Below are 12,914 nucleotides of genomic sequence, written 5' to 3'. Positions count from 1 at the left end.
GCAAGGCGGAGGATTAACCTAGTGAGCCGCAGCGCCGGCCACACATCTCGTCTTTATAACTGATGCTCAGAAGAGTGTGTTTTGGACAGCAGCACTTCACACGCTTTTCTTAAGGACCTTTCATTGGGAAGATATAAATATCCTAGGTGTTTATGTACTTAATTACAGAATTTCAAAATATACGGGCAAAGACTGACCAAACTAAAGGATAACAGGCAAATAATAATCAAAATGGGAGATGTTAACGTTTCTTTTTCTCTTACTGCTTCAACAGACAACAAAAACCAGTGCAAAAGATTTATCTTGATTTGTATCACACTTTATCCAACAGCTGGACACACATTTGCTTTCAAGTGAACATGAATATTTATGATGATACACATATCCTAGGTCAAAAAAATTCCAAGACATGTCGGAAGATGGAACACATTAATAGTACATTCTCTGACCGACCATAGTGGAATTAAAATAGAAATCAACAAGATGTCTAAAAAGTCTTCAAATATTTAGAAAGCAAAACACACTTTTACATAACCAGCAGGTCCAAGGAGAATAAAGGAAAGTAGATACATTTTGAATAAATAATAGTTGAAAACACAGCAAATCAAAACTTGGGGAATGTAGTTAAAGCAGTGCTGCGGTGTTTACATTAAAAAATTGAAAAGTCTAAAAATGATTTAATTTCCACCCCCAAACAGATAATATAAGTTAATACAAAATAGACATAAATATCAATTATAAGCATAGAAATAGAAAATATACAAAAGAGAAAGCAAAGCTAAACATGGACTTTTCATGATGAATAAAATTGGTGAATGTCCACCACGTTCAAAAATTATGAGAAAACTCAAATTACCAATGCCAAGGAAAAGAGGGAGGCATTGCTACAGGCCTGGCAGATATTAAAAGGACAACAAACGATTATAAAAACTTTTCCAGGAAGAAATTTATGGCTCCTAGTAATTTTCCTGATAAACTCGATCAAGAATATAAGAGATACTTTACTAGTATACACAAACTCACAAAAAGTAGAGGAGGTGGCAATTTCTCCTAATTCATTCTGTGAAATGAGCATAACTCTAACATGGAAACAAACTAAATGTACACAATAGTATCACTCGTGGGTAAAGACGGGAAAATCTTTAACATTTTATGAAACCAAATGTAACCAAATACAGAAGGCTGATACAGCATTACCAAACAGAATTTGAGCCAGTAATGCAAGGTTGGCTTAATAATTAAAATCCGTGTTATTTACCATCTGAAAAGAGGCATCAGAATGTCTCGAAGATGTGAGAGAATTGCCAAAATGTAGCATCCTTTCAAAACTGTCAGCAAAGCAGGTGTTGGAGGGCATTTCCTTTTTCTGGAGGGAAAGCAGGGTTAGGGATTTATCTCAAGAGATCTCGCCTTGGAACAGGAGGCTTGGATACCAGGGTGGATCCTGTGTCCACCTGATGTGCCCTGGCACCTGGGAGAAGACGGGCTGTAAACAGAGCTGTGGTTCGCTGCAGGCTCAGTGGGAAGACAGATGCCCTGGGGCATTGAACTGAGGATGGCTGATCTGTGTTCTGCATCTTCTGAGAACATCAGAGCCCGGGGTGGCCGTCTGGGTACCGCAGGCGTCAACCCAGGCAGGCAATGCATGTGTTCATTACAGGTGTGCGTGGTTGAACTACCCCAAGGACACGCACCTATGTGATGAGGAGGCACCGCAGTCAGGAGGTTAATGCATGAACGCTGGAATCAGACAGACTGGGTTCAAATCCTGGCATCTCCATGACCACCTGGGTAGCCTGAGGAAGATTCCCAAGGCTTCCACACTGTTGTTCTGAACTTGGAGAAAGTGGAGAGGAGCTGCCTGGCAGGAAGGGATGCGGCGTCCAGGCAGGTTGGGGCTCTCCAGCCCCACTTCAAACACCTTGCAGCCCAGCTGGTGATAACCATGGCCATGGAAGTGGTTTGTCTTTCTCCAGGACTTGGAGGGCCTACTGCTCCCTGGCGAATGAATCAGCATTGGCGTGGCAGAGGGGGTGGGAGTGACCAGCTGTCCTCCGTGGAGGCTGCGGCCGAGTGGACCCTGCACTGCTTTGTCTGTACCCCCTCTCCCCCATCTTAGCACATGTCCTGCAGCTGCCATCCTGGGCCTCAGAGGTGCTAGGACCCACAAGAGCCTCCTCCTTTCCTCTCCAAGTTTCTCTTACTCTGGTTGGTCCCCGGCGAGCTGGCCTCCACTGTGCCATGATCCGGGTTGATCCAGGGCTCCTGCTCTGAACATTCCCTGTGCCTCCAGGGAAGTCAGTGGCTCACGGGCACTGCTGGCTGAAGCTACCTCCCCGGGCACAGGAGCTGAGGGATCTGCCGGGCAGGCGTCCTTGGTGGAGCCGCTTCTTTTGGTACTGCTCACTCCCAGTCTTTCACAGTTCCCATCTAGGGTGGGGCCCCCAACTGGCAGCGGGGTGGGGTGGAGGAGTCCAAAATGAGGAGCCAGAAATTCCCAATGGGGAAAGCTGCTGGGCCCCGCCCTTTGCCTCGTAGTGCCTTTTCTTCACAGCCTTTGCCTACAAGCCCCCTCCGGTGCACCTGCCAATGACATGTCCGGGGGGACAGTGCATGGCTTGTCTTGGAAGAGAAGGCATTTTGGAGCCATGTCCACACTGTGTTCTGTTTCTAGGGTCAGACAAGCACACACTGCTCTCCATGGACAACTTTCTGGCAGGCTTTCCCCTCTCTCGCTCCGCGCGCCAGGCTGGCTGGGACCCCCTGCCCCAGCAGCTTATGCAGCCTACTATGTTTGTCGCTCACCTACACCAATACCTCAGTCTTCACTGACCAGCCCATCGCTGACTGGCTGAGCCCCTCACTTCCACCACGCAGTCAGCATGTGTGTGGACCCAACCTCCCATCCTGGTTGGGACATGGGCATAACCGACACGGACACCTTCCCTGTATCTCCTGGCCTCCTGCAGGAGCCAGTGTGCGCTTCCTCCTGGTTGGCCAAGTCCATCCCAGCGTGGGGCAGGTCCGTGTCTCCACCATGCAACCCACATTTATGGTCAGCAGCCCTACCTCACTTTGAACCTCTCCTGTAGCCCAGCAATTACCCTTTAGTCACATTAGGGGGTCCAAGGAGCAGTGTCATGGAATCTCTTTCCCCAGAGCCCCTGTTTTCGCTGGTATATTCAGGAACCCAGGCAGAACCTTGGCCGGCGGCACAGCCAAGCTTGCCTCTGACCCTGCTGAAATTGATATGGCTACCGTATCCCCTTCCCAAATTCTCATTGGCAGTCTCACCTGACAGCTGTCGTAGCCCTGACCCTTTGGGAAATCTGGAAGGCTCAGGACAAGCTCCAGACTTAATCTCCACGGTAGCTCCGGCACCCAGTGGCGGCAAAAGGCTTTCGCACACCTGACACCCATGTCCTTTGGCATACGTGTGAGCGCCCAGCGGGGCCTTGGTGGCTCTGCAGGGTCCGAGCAGCCACTACTTGCTCTGGGGTCATCATGGAGATGCTCAGCACTGGGCATGGCTCACCCGTTGCTAGCCCTGCTTCAGTCCCATTGCCTTCACGGGCCCTGCAGTCCCGTGCGTGGGTGCTGGCAGCTCTCTGGCTGGTGTGTCTGCTTCAGGCCCAGCTCCACGTCTAAAGCAGTCTGGCTTTAGGAAAGGGCTAAGAGGGACGCCCAACATCTCAACTTAGGTTGGGGGAGGCTTAGGCCTGTGCACCGGCGTTCTTGCCATCCTATAAAGCACCTCTCATACAATTGGCCAGAATTTCCGAGAGCAAAACTTTCCAGGGAGACTAGCTGGGGCCTGCCCAAACAAAGCACACCTGTCATACCATCACTGAGCAAAAGACTCGTGCCCAAAGACACCTGTGTTCTTCCTTGCGTCAGATCGCCCGGAAACCATCTGGCCAAAACACATTTGTTGTAGTCGGAGGGGCCTGTGGTGGGAGTACTCCTGCTCTGGCCTGTGGTCGGATCACCTGGGGTGCACCTGACAGAGGCAGCTGTCTCTCGCAACCACACCTGTGCTTGGAGGCCCTTCTGTTTCCGCCTCCAATCAGAGCACCTGGCTTCACCTTGTCCCTAGCACATGTATTGCAATGGGAGGGGACAGCATGGTATCTGTCATGGAGAGCCTGTCCCTCCCGCAATGGCTCTGGGCACTTGAGGGCCCATAAGCCAAAGCAGGCCTGTTACTAATGGAGAAGGCCGCACCACTGAGACATGCACACCTCAAGACGTTGCTGGCCACAGCTTCTGGCGGACACCCAGGGGCCACTTGGCTTGAGCACATCTGTTGCTGCTGGAGGGGCTGGAGCCGTATCCGTGACTGTAGGAGCCACTCTGGACAAAGGCATCTTAGATCCGTAGATCCACAGAGTACAGGTGGTGCAATGGGAGGTGACGGCACCACACCTCGTGTTTGGGGACACTTCTGTTCCTACCATCTTTCCGAGCAGTTGGGGGCACTCGTGATGAGAGCACACCTGTTGTGGCCGGATAGGACAACACTTGGAGGAAGACATGTCTATTCTCATTGCCCTTCCGAACCCCTGGGGCCTAGGCCAGGGTGTCTGCCCCCTTTGACTTTGTGGGGGCTAACACGACTGAGAAAACATCCGATATTCCGGAATTTTTTAACCTACTTTTGATCATATCAAGTGGGCACTGCAGTGCATTGTGCATGGCAAGCAGTGTTTTCACCACCTGTTTAGGGTTTCCTTGGGGACAGAAATACGGGGGGATCAGCCCATTCATTTTCTTCTAGCGCAAGAGCTAGGATCTCAGCAACTAAAAGCAAAAGTTTCCTCCAGGAATGGCCAGGGGATCACAGGCCCCCCTCGGATGGATCTTGTTCTCCAGAGAGCAGGTTCAGCCCCTTCTAGTCATGTCAAACAAACTCAACCTGCCTTTTGTCTTCCAAGGCTAAGCCGCAGGCCCAATGCCTCTGGGGTCTGTGTATGTGTCGAAGGTCGCGGGTTCAGATGAGGCCGAACGTGGTGGCCTTGAGGCATCGCGCTGTGGAGAGAAGAGAGAGACCTGTAAGTACCAGCCAGGCAACACTCTGGTTTCAACTCCCAGCTCGAAAGACCCAAGCTCTGGGCCAGTTTTCCTCTGGCCTCAAAACTGTCAGGACACACACTGCTGGCTGTAGCCACCCCCTTTCTCTTACCTCCTATTTTTCTTTCCCAGGCTCTACCCATCATTTACTGGTCTGTCCATCCACCTGTCTACATACACATGGCGTTGTTCTTGTTAATTGGTTCTCTGCTTGTATGTTTTTGCTCTTTGACTCACTGGTAGAGGAAAATTTGACTTCTGTGAAGGGACTTCAAAATGCTCATGCAAGACAGAATTAAAAATAAGTTGGTTTTCATGGAAAAAATTGAAATCCATGCATACAAGGAGTCTTCAAAAATTCAGGGGAAATGCATACTGTGAAAAAACTACGCATGGATTTCAAAGTTTTATTTTGCACCAAAATAAACCATGGACTTCTTTGAAGTACCTTCCTGGGAGGGGCAATGTGTTGAGCCAAAGTTATAAGTGTGCAAAGTTTCCGTGGCCCAGGGAACAGCCCTACTTGACGAGAGTGTGCACTGACTTCTTCTTCTTCTTCTTTTTTTTTTTTTAAGATTTATTTAATTATTTGAAAGTCAGAGTTACAGAGTTACACAGAGAGAGGAGAGGCAGAGAGAGAGAGAGAGAGAGAGAGAGAGGTCTTCCATCCGCTGGTTCACTCCCAAGATGGCCACAACGGCCAGAGCTGCACTGATCCAAAGCCAGGAGCCAGGAGCTTCTTCCGAGTCTCCCACATGGGTGCAGGGGCCCAAGGACTTGGACCATCTTCCACTGCTTTCCCAGACCACAGCAGAGAGCTGGATCGGAAGAGGAGCAGCTGGGACTGGAACTGGCGCCCACAGGGGATGCCGGTGCTTCAGGCCAGGGCGTTAACCCGCTGCACCACAGTGCCGGCCCCAGCGCTGACTTCTGAGGCTTGTGTTTCCCGAATGAGAGCTGAGGGCCCACGGGAAGGTAAGGTTCGGGGGGAGGGGAATGAGGCAACGCGGCCCCCTTTCCTGCTTCTCTCTGCGCCTCGTCGCTACTCTGACCCCACCCTAGGCTACATCATCCCTGTTGTGTGTTGAACATTTTGGCTTCCGTGTCTTCTCTTTTAATTTACACTTGTGCCAATAATACACACACACATGCGCGTGTGCTCCACCGGTTGAGGACTGGCGTGGCATCCACGCCTTCGAGCCTCAGGAGAAAAGGATGCAAGAAATCGAGCCTGCTTTGCAATTTGGGGAAAATTGCCACCTAGAGTGCCTGTCATATAGACGCTGTTATCCACTGTAACAGGCATCATGACGCTTTGGAAAACCAGAACCGATTCTCCTTTCAGGGAAATAACTAAGTTGTGTTTGGAAAAATAACCCGTCTGTTTCTAGCCTAAGCCACTAAGAATATAAAATAACTAGATTTATAATTTCACCCAGTCTTGGCTGGCTGTAGGACTGTGCAATACCAAGAATACAGTGTTTTCTGGGACATTTTACAACCCAGGAAAACCATCATAAATGCCGCAACGGCAGGGGCTGGAATAGGCTGAAGCCAGGAGCCTGGAACTCCATTCAGGTCTCTCGTGTGGGTGCAGGGACCCAAGCACTTGGGTCATCTTTCACTGCTTTGCTAGGTGCATTAGCAGAGAGCTGGATCGGAAGTGGAGCAGCCAGGACTCGAACCGGCACTCACAAAGGGTGCTTGCATCCCAGGTGGTGGCTTAACTGGCTGTGCCACAACGTTGGCTCCCACATGCTCCTTCTAGAAGGCCTTCACCAGAGCTGAATTGTGACCAAAATACCGCCCCCCCCCCATTTTTACAAAGTTAGCCAGCCTCGGGAATTTCATCATAGCAAGACCCCGGGCGAGGGGTAGTGATGGCTCACAGGCAAGATGGCTGCAGTGGTGCAGTGAGAAGTGAACTCTGCACACTCATATGTTTTGAAGTGCTCGCTGTTGGATTGCAGGGCAGGACCGTATGTGAGAGACAGAGAGTGGTGCATGGACTTGCCATTTGAGTTCAGACAAACTTTTGGCTTCATCAGGGCGTACTTGGCCACTAGCCTATGGACTCAAGTGACCGATTCAGAATGCATACTTGAGAAAGCAGAAATGGGGAAAACAGACTCGTGACCACGTGTGCTTGTGTTCACTGCACATAAAGTAAAGACCCTCACCATGAACCTCCATGGAAACGAATTTAGGACACCAGACTACAGACTCAAAATTATGCACGTGTTAGAGCAAATGTGAGAGACCCCAATTTATAGCCTTAGGATAGAAAGTTATTCTTGAGATTTAAAAGATCATAAAAAATTTTAAAAAGCCATGAGAAATAGAATTCCATTGAAAATTTTAAAAAAACTAGTTTTTAAGTGATAAACAAAATTAAGAAAGCACAAAGACTTAAAACTGATGTTCAAAAAAAGCTACAATGCAGAAAATGGGTAGGCAGCCATCATCAACTGGGCAAAACTATTTGCAAAACATCTATCTAGCAAATGACTGACACAGAATATGTAAAGAACTCCTCAAGCTACTCAAAAAAATGGGTAAAATAGTTGAGCAATCCCTTTAGAAGGAAAACATTCAGTAAGCATGTATGAACGTGTGTTCGTACTCATCAGTGGGCCAAAGCAAACAGGAGTAATCAAAGAACCGATTCACGGAACGAAAGAAGTCCTACAAAGAGGGAACCGAGTCTGTTCCCACTGATGTGAATTTCCAGAACTGCCACAGCCAAATCTGCAGTCACCCCAGGTTTCTGAAGCACTAGGGGGCAGGGGGTGCACCTGGGACCTGTCAGGTCGGGGAGCAAGGACGGCCCCTCCCATAAGGGATCTTCTTCTAAGGTCCAGGCGCTCCCTTCCTTTGCTGGCCGGCCTGCTCCAGGGACCAGGAATCTGACTTGCTGTGTCAGAGGAGCCACAGTCCAGGCACACCCATCTCAGGAGCTGGAGCTCCGTGGTAGTCGTCAAGGTGTTTTGAAGCAGACACTCTGACAAGGTCAAGGCATGTCTGCTTATATGGTCACTAAGCCTTTTCTGCACCCAAGCTTTCTTGTGGCTTTATCTTCCTACTTTGTGCCTCCCCACTACTGCCAGCCATCCTATTGCCCAGCGCACACCTACTTTAACATTAAGCTTTCTGGATGAATTATGTAAAAGGTATTGGAAGAGCAATACAAGAAAATGCTATTGGGGTGGGCATTTAGCCTAGTGGTGAAGATGCCTGCACCCCACCTTGGAATGCGTGGATTCAGTACCTGGCTCTGAGATTCAACGGTGATGGCCTTGCCCTCCGAAGGGATTGACGCAGCTCCCGAGGGGCACTGGCTGGTTCCTGTCACTGTGATTTGTTATCCATATCTGTATCTGTATCTGTATCTATATCTATATCTATATCTATATCTACATCTATATCTACATAAAAGTGGGTGTGGATCCTAAATTCCTCCGTCCTTCTGTGCTGCTGTGTGATCTCCTCTGCATGTACTCTCACCAGGGTGATGCTATTTGCTCTAAGACCCTCACCAGAAGCCAAGCCAGGTAGGCAGCTTGATCCTGAACTGTGAGCCTCCAAAACTGGGACATAAAGAAACCTCTTGGGGCCGGTGCTGTGGTGCAGCGGGTTAATGCCCTGGCCTGCAGCACCGGCATCCCTTCTGGGTGCTGGTTCTAGTCCCAGCTGCTTCTCTTCTGATCCAGCTCTCTGCTATGGCCTGGGAAAGCAGTAGAAGATGGCCCAAGTGCTTAGGCTCCTGCATCTGCATGGGAGACTGGGAAGAAGCTCCTGGCTCCTGGCTTTGGATCAGTGCAGCTCCAGCCTTTGCGGCCACTTGGGGAGTGAACGGAAGGAAGACCTTTCTCTCTGTCTCTCCCTCTCACTGTCTGTAATTCTACCTCTCAAATAAAATAAATACAATCTTAAAAAAAAGAAAGAAGAGAAAGGAAAGAAGGGAAGAAGAGACGTATCACTATATTCTTAGAATTGTATCTATGAACTACATTAAATCTTTTCTCTTTATGGTAATATCACATTAGCATGAGAATTGTGTTGTAGTAATTATCTTGTATTTGCTGTGACCCTGAAAATCTAGGGCAACACTAAATGTCTTAAAATAAAAAAGTTTAGTAAAACTGAAAAACTTCTATAAATATTGAAGAAGAAATAAAAAAGAGAAAACTGAAATGACCAATATTGGGATTACAAACGATTAAGATTCAAAAACGTGTTACAGATCTAAGGGACACGGAAGGGACAGTATGTGGCCACAGTCATCTCCCCGGGGAGAAACTGGTGGGTCTGAATGGTTTTCCCCAGGAACTAATAGCAAACATTCACAAACTCAGAAAACAGAGAAGGAAGCAACTTTTCCTAATTCATACTAGAAGGCCAGCACAGCCTGCATATCAAAAGCTGCCAAGAAAATGACATTAGTAGCCCTCGATAACAGAGACACAAAATCTCACAATATTTTAGTAAATCAAATCCAGCCAACTATAAAACAATCTTGTATGACTGAGTAGGTTTCCCGCAGGAATCCAAAGGTTGGTTTAACATTTAATAACATTGATCAATGGGATTCACCATATTAGGAAAATAAAGAAGACAGACATATGATTAATCTCAGTAGCTGTGGTTTTCACACCACTTAGACAACGTCCCAGGCAAGTAGGAATGGGAGAGAATATTCCATGTGTGTGATAAATCACATTTATGAAAAAACTTCAGTGGATAGTATACTGAGGAATTTTACCAGATGCTTAGCAACTAGAAAAGGCTATCTGTTATCTCTGCTTGTATTCTATATTTATGATGTTGTAGCAAATATAGAAGAAATAGTAAGGCACACAGATTAAAATGGAAGCAGGACTTTCAGTGTGGAAACATGACTGTGTGTGTAGAAGGCCCAGTGGAGCCTACAGAGAACCTGCAGGAAGAGATGAGGTTAGCAAGGTTTCAGTACAAAGGCGAACACATCAAAAAATTTTCTTGGTAAAACTACCATAAAACAACATATGCCTTGTGTACATATGTGCAGGTATACACACACGTATCATTTTCAAAGGTTGGGGAAGTTCCTCTTGGCCAATTCCAAGTTTTTATTAGGACCCTAACAGCTGGACCATGGAATTACTACAAGTGATGTCTGTGCCCTTGAAGCCAGCACGAGGCTGGTACCCACCTGTCATGCAGCTCGTGTACGTGTACTGGGGACGCACGCACTCACAGACAGCTGTGAATCAGGCTGCGCTTCCTGGAGGAGAGGGGCCTGCCGACTGTCCGTCCCTGTGAGCACAAGAGGAAATAAAGAGAAATAAAAGGCATGCAGATTAAAACAGAAGTAAAGTGAGCGGGATGCAGACAAACCGTGTAAGTCAAAAATACCAAGGGACCCACAGAGAAATGACCGTAAGTCAAGAGTGGTGTTAGCTAGCTCTCAGTGTACAAAGTCCACACACACACACACACACGGATTATCTGCATAGTATCAACGAACTGCTGAAAACAAATCTTCCAAAGATCCCGTTTAAAACAGCATTTACAAACCCCAGAGAATACTTGGGAATTTGCAAAAGTTTTGGAAGACCGATACACAAGCACTACAAAAACAGTGGTAGCGACGTTTAGGGAGTGGATCGGCTGATGGAAGATCTGTCTTTCAAAGAAGTAAATTTTTAAAACAGTGGTGGCAAACTTTCTCCTAAAAGACCAGATAGGCTTGGTGGATGCCTTGGTCTCTGTCCCATATCGTGTGTGTGTGTGTGTGTGTGTGTGTCCTACAACTCTGAGATTGTTAATGTGATTCTAGCTCACTGACCATAACAAACAAGCTAGGAACTGCATTTGTTGGACTAAGGCCCTGGTGCCGATCCTTGCTATAAAACACCACTGAGAGAAAACATAAAGGACTAAGCCTGGAAAAGCCAGTGCTGCTAAGCCGTCAGTTTGGGCCAGGACTCGGAGAGTTGGTCCGTGGAGTCACTGTAAGAGATGTCGGCGTCCCTGGAGGCACAGGTGGACCCTGCATCCATCTGCTGTGCCTCCACCTGAGAGAACACAGCTCCCAGTCAGCGGCTGGGGTCTGCTGCAGAACTCAATGAAAAGACAATTCGCCCTTGTGAAACCCATGTGCTCAGGGGTCTTCAAACAGTTCGTGGAAAATATTATAAAAAGGCTACAGCGGGCCAGCACCGCAGCTCACTAGGCTAATCCTCTGCCTGCGGTGCTGGTACTCTGGGTTCTAGTCCCGGTTGGGGCGCCGGATTCTGTCCCGGTTGCCCCTCTTCCAGGCCAGCTCTCTGCGGTGGCCCGGGAGTGCAGGGGAGGATGGCCCAAGTGCTTAGGCCCTGCACCCACATGGGAGACCAGGAGGAAGCACCTGGCTCCTGGCTTCGGATTGGCACAGTGTGCCAGCCGTAGCGGCCACTTGGGGGGTGAACCAATGGAAGGAAGACCTTTCTCTCTGTCTCTCTCTCTGTCTACTCTGCCTGTTTTTTTTTGTTTTGTTTTGTTTGTTTGTTTGTTTTTTTAAGGCTACAGCAGCAGGCGCTTGCATGCTGCGGGTTAAGCTGCTGTATGAATGCCTGCGTCCCATATTGGGGTGCCTTAGATCGAGTCCTGCCCCTACTTCTGACCCAGCCTTGGGCAGTAGGTGATGGCTCAAATACTTGAGTCCTTGCCATCCGTGGAGGAGACCCGGATGGGGTTCCTGGCTCCTGGCTTCAGTGCTGCCCAGCCATGGCTGTTGTGGGCATTTGGGGAGCCAACCAGTGGCCGGAAGATTCTCTCTCTCCCCATTACTCTACCTTTCAAGTAAATAAACATTAAAAAAAATAAAGCTATCAATGGATTCTAAAAACTGTTTTGCACCAAAATGAGTTTATCTTTTAATTTCACGTTTCCCCAAAGGTTTGGAAGCAGCCTTGGGTATCCCCAAGGATGACAGCCTGGGCGCAAGTCCTGTCAGCGTCACTGTCACTTTGTGAGCTGAGGCACTCACTTCTTTGAAGGCTTAAATGTTCTACCAAATTTATAACAAGGTGTGAAGGTAAACTGCCGGCCAGGAAGGGAAGCTTTGGGGTGCAGCAGGCAGAGAGCGCCGCGCCCCACAAACCATCACAGCCCAGCTCGGGGTGCTGGACTCACGCCTTTCCCGGGCGGCCACACGAAAGGTGCTCGCCCCCCAGGAGCTGGAGAGACGCGGTCCAAAGGGACAGTGAGTGTCCTACGACCTGTGCCGCCAGGATCAGGCGTGGGGTGGGGGTGGGGCTGGTGGCACCGACGGGCGCCCCCTGCTGACCGTCTCCCAACACCTGTCCGGCACCGTTCCCGCCCGCCCTCACCCGCGCAGGACAGACTCTGCCCTCCCGAGCCCCCGAGGGAAGGAGCCCCGAGGACCCCCTGGCTGTGATGGCCGCAGCCAGCCAGCGCCTCCTGGCCAGGCGCCCAGGATGCTCACTCTGCGGGTGCCTGGCCTCCGCGGTTCCCAAGAGCGGCACACAGCGCGGGGGCCATCTGGTGCCACACGCCTGCACCTGAGTGCGGGAGGTCCCCAAGGCGGCCAGACCGTTGGGCGTCCCCTTGGCCGTTTGCGGCTTTGACTTCGAGCCCCGCGCTCGCGTGCGCTCGGCTGGCGCATGCCTGTCGCGCGCTCCCACGGGGCTCGCAAGCCTCCGGCCGGCTGGAGTCGGAGGATCTAGTAGATCTGAGTTTTTCCTACCCTACTCCGAGAATTCACCGGCTCACCAACTGCTTTTTCTGGCAACTTCCTCAGCGAGCTTTGCCCCCGCCCTGTCACAGGCCTCACCACCCCTGGCCTGGCTCACCCTGCTGCC

At 49.6% G+C, this 12,914-nt stretch overlaps 1 protein-coding gene and 1 long non-coding RNA gene across 2 annotated transcripts in view; one reads left to right on the top strand and one right to left on the bottom strand.

The window, feature by feature from the left end:
- The window catches only part of LOC138846506 (protein Aster-A-like), a 406,361-nt gene that overhangs the window by 342,689 nt on the left and 50,758 nt on the right, over positions 1–12,914 (top strand).
- Positions 337–12,674, bottom strand: LOC149120839 (uncharacterized). The gene is made up of 3 exons (XR_016225230.1): positions 12,539–12,674; positions 10,262–10,365; positions 337–5,028 (listed from the first exon to the last, which is right to left on the bottom strand). It is a non-coding gene; the product is annotated as an uncharacterized LOC149120839 (long non-coding RNA).

The sequence above is a fragment of the Oryctolagus cuniculus genome, chromosome 18 (assembly GCF_051225735.1).
Source record: "Oryctolagus cuniculus isolate XC-2025 breed Fujian yellow rabbit chromosome 18, ASM5122573v1, whole genome shotgun sequence".
NCBI classification, from domain to species: Eukaryota; Metazoa; Chordata; class Mammalia; order Lagomorpha; family Leporidae; genus Oryctolagus; species Oryctolagus cuniculus.
Note: the sequence above shows the minus strand (reverse complement) of the source record. Positions and strands in the feature narration are given on the sequence as shown.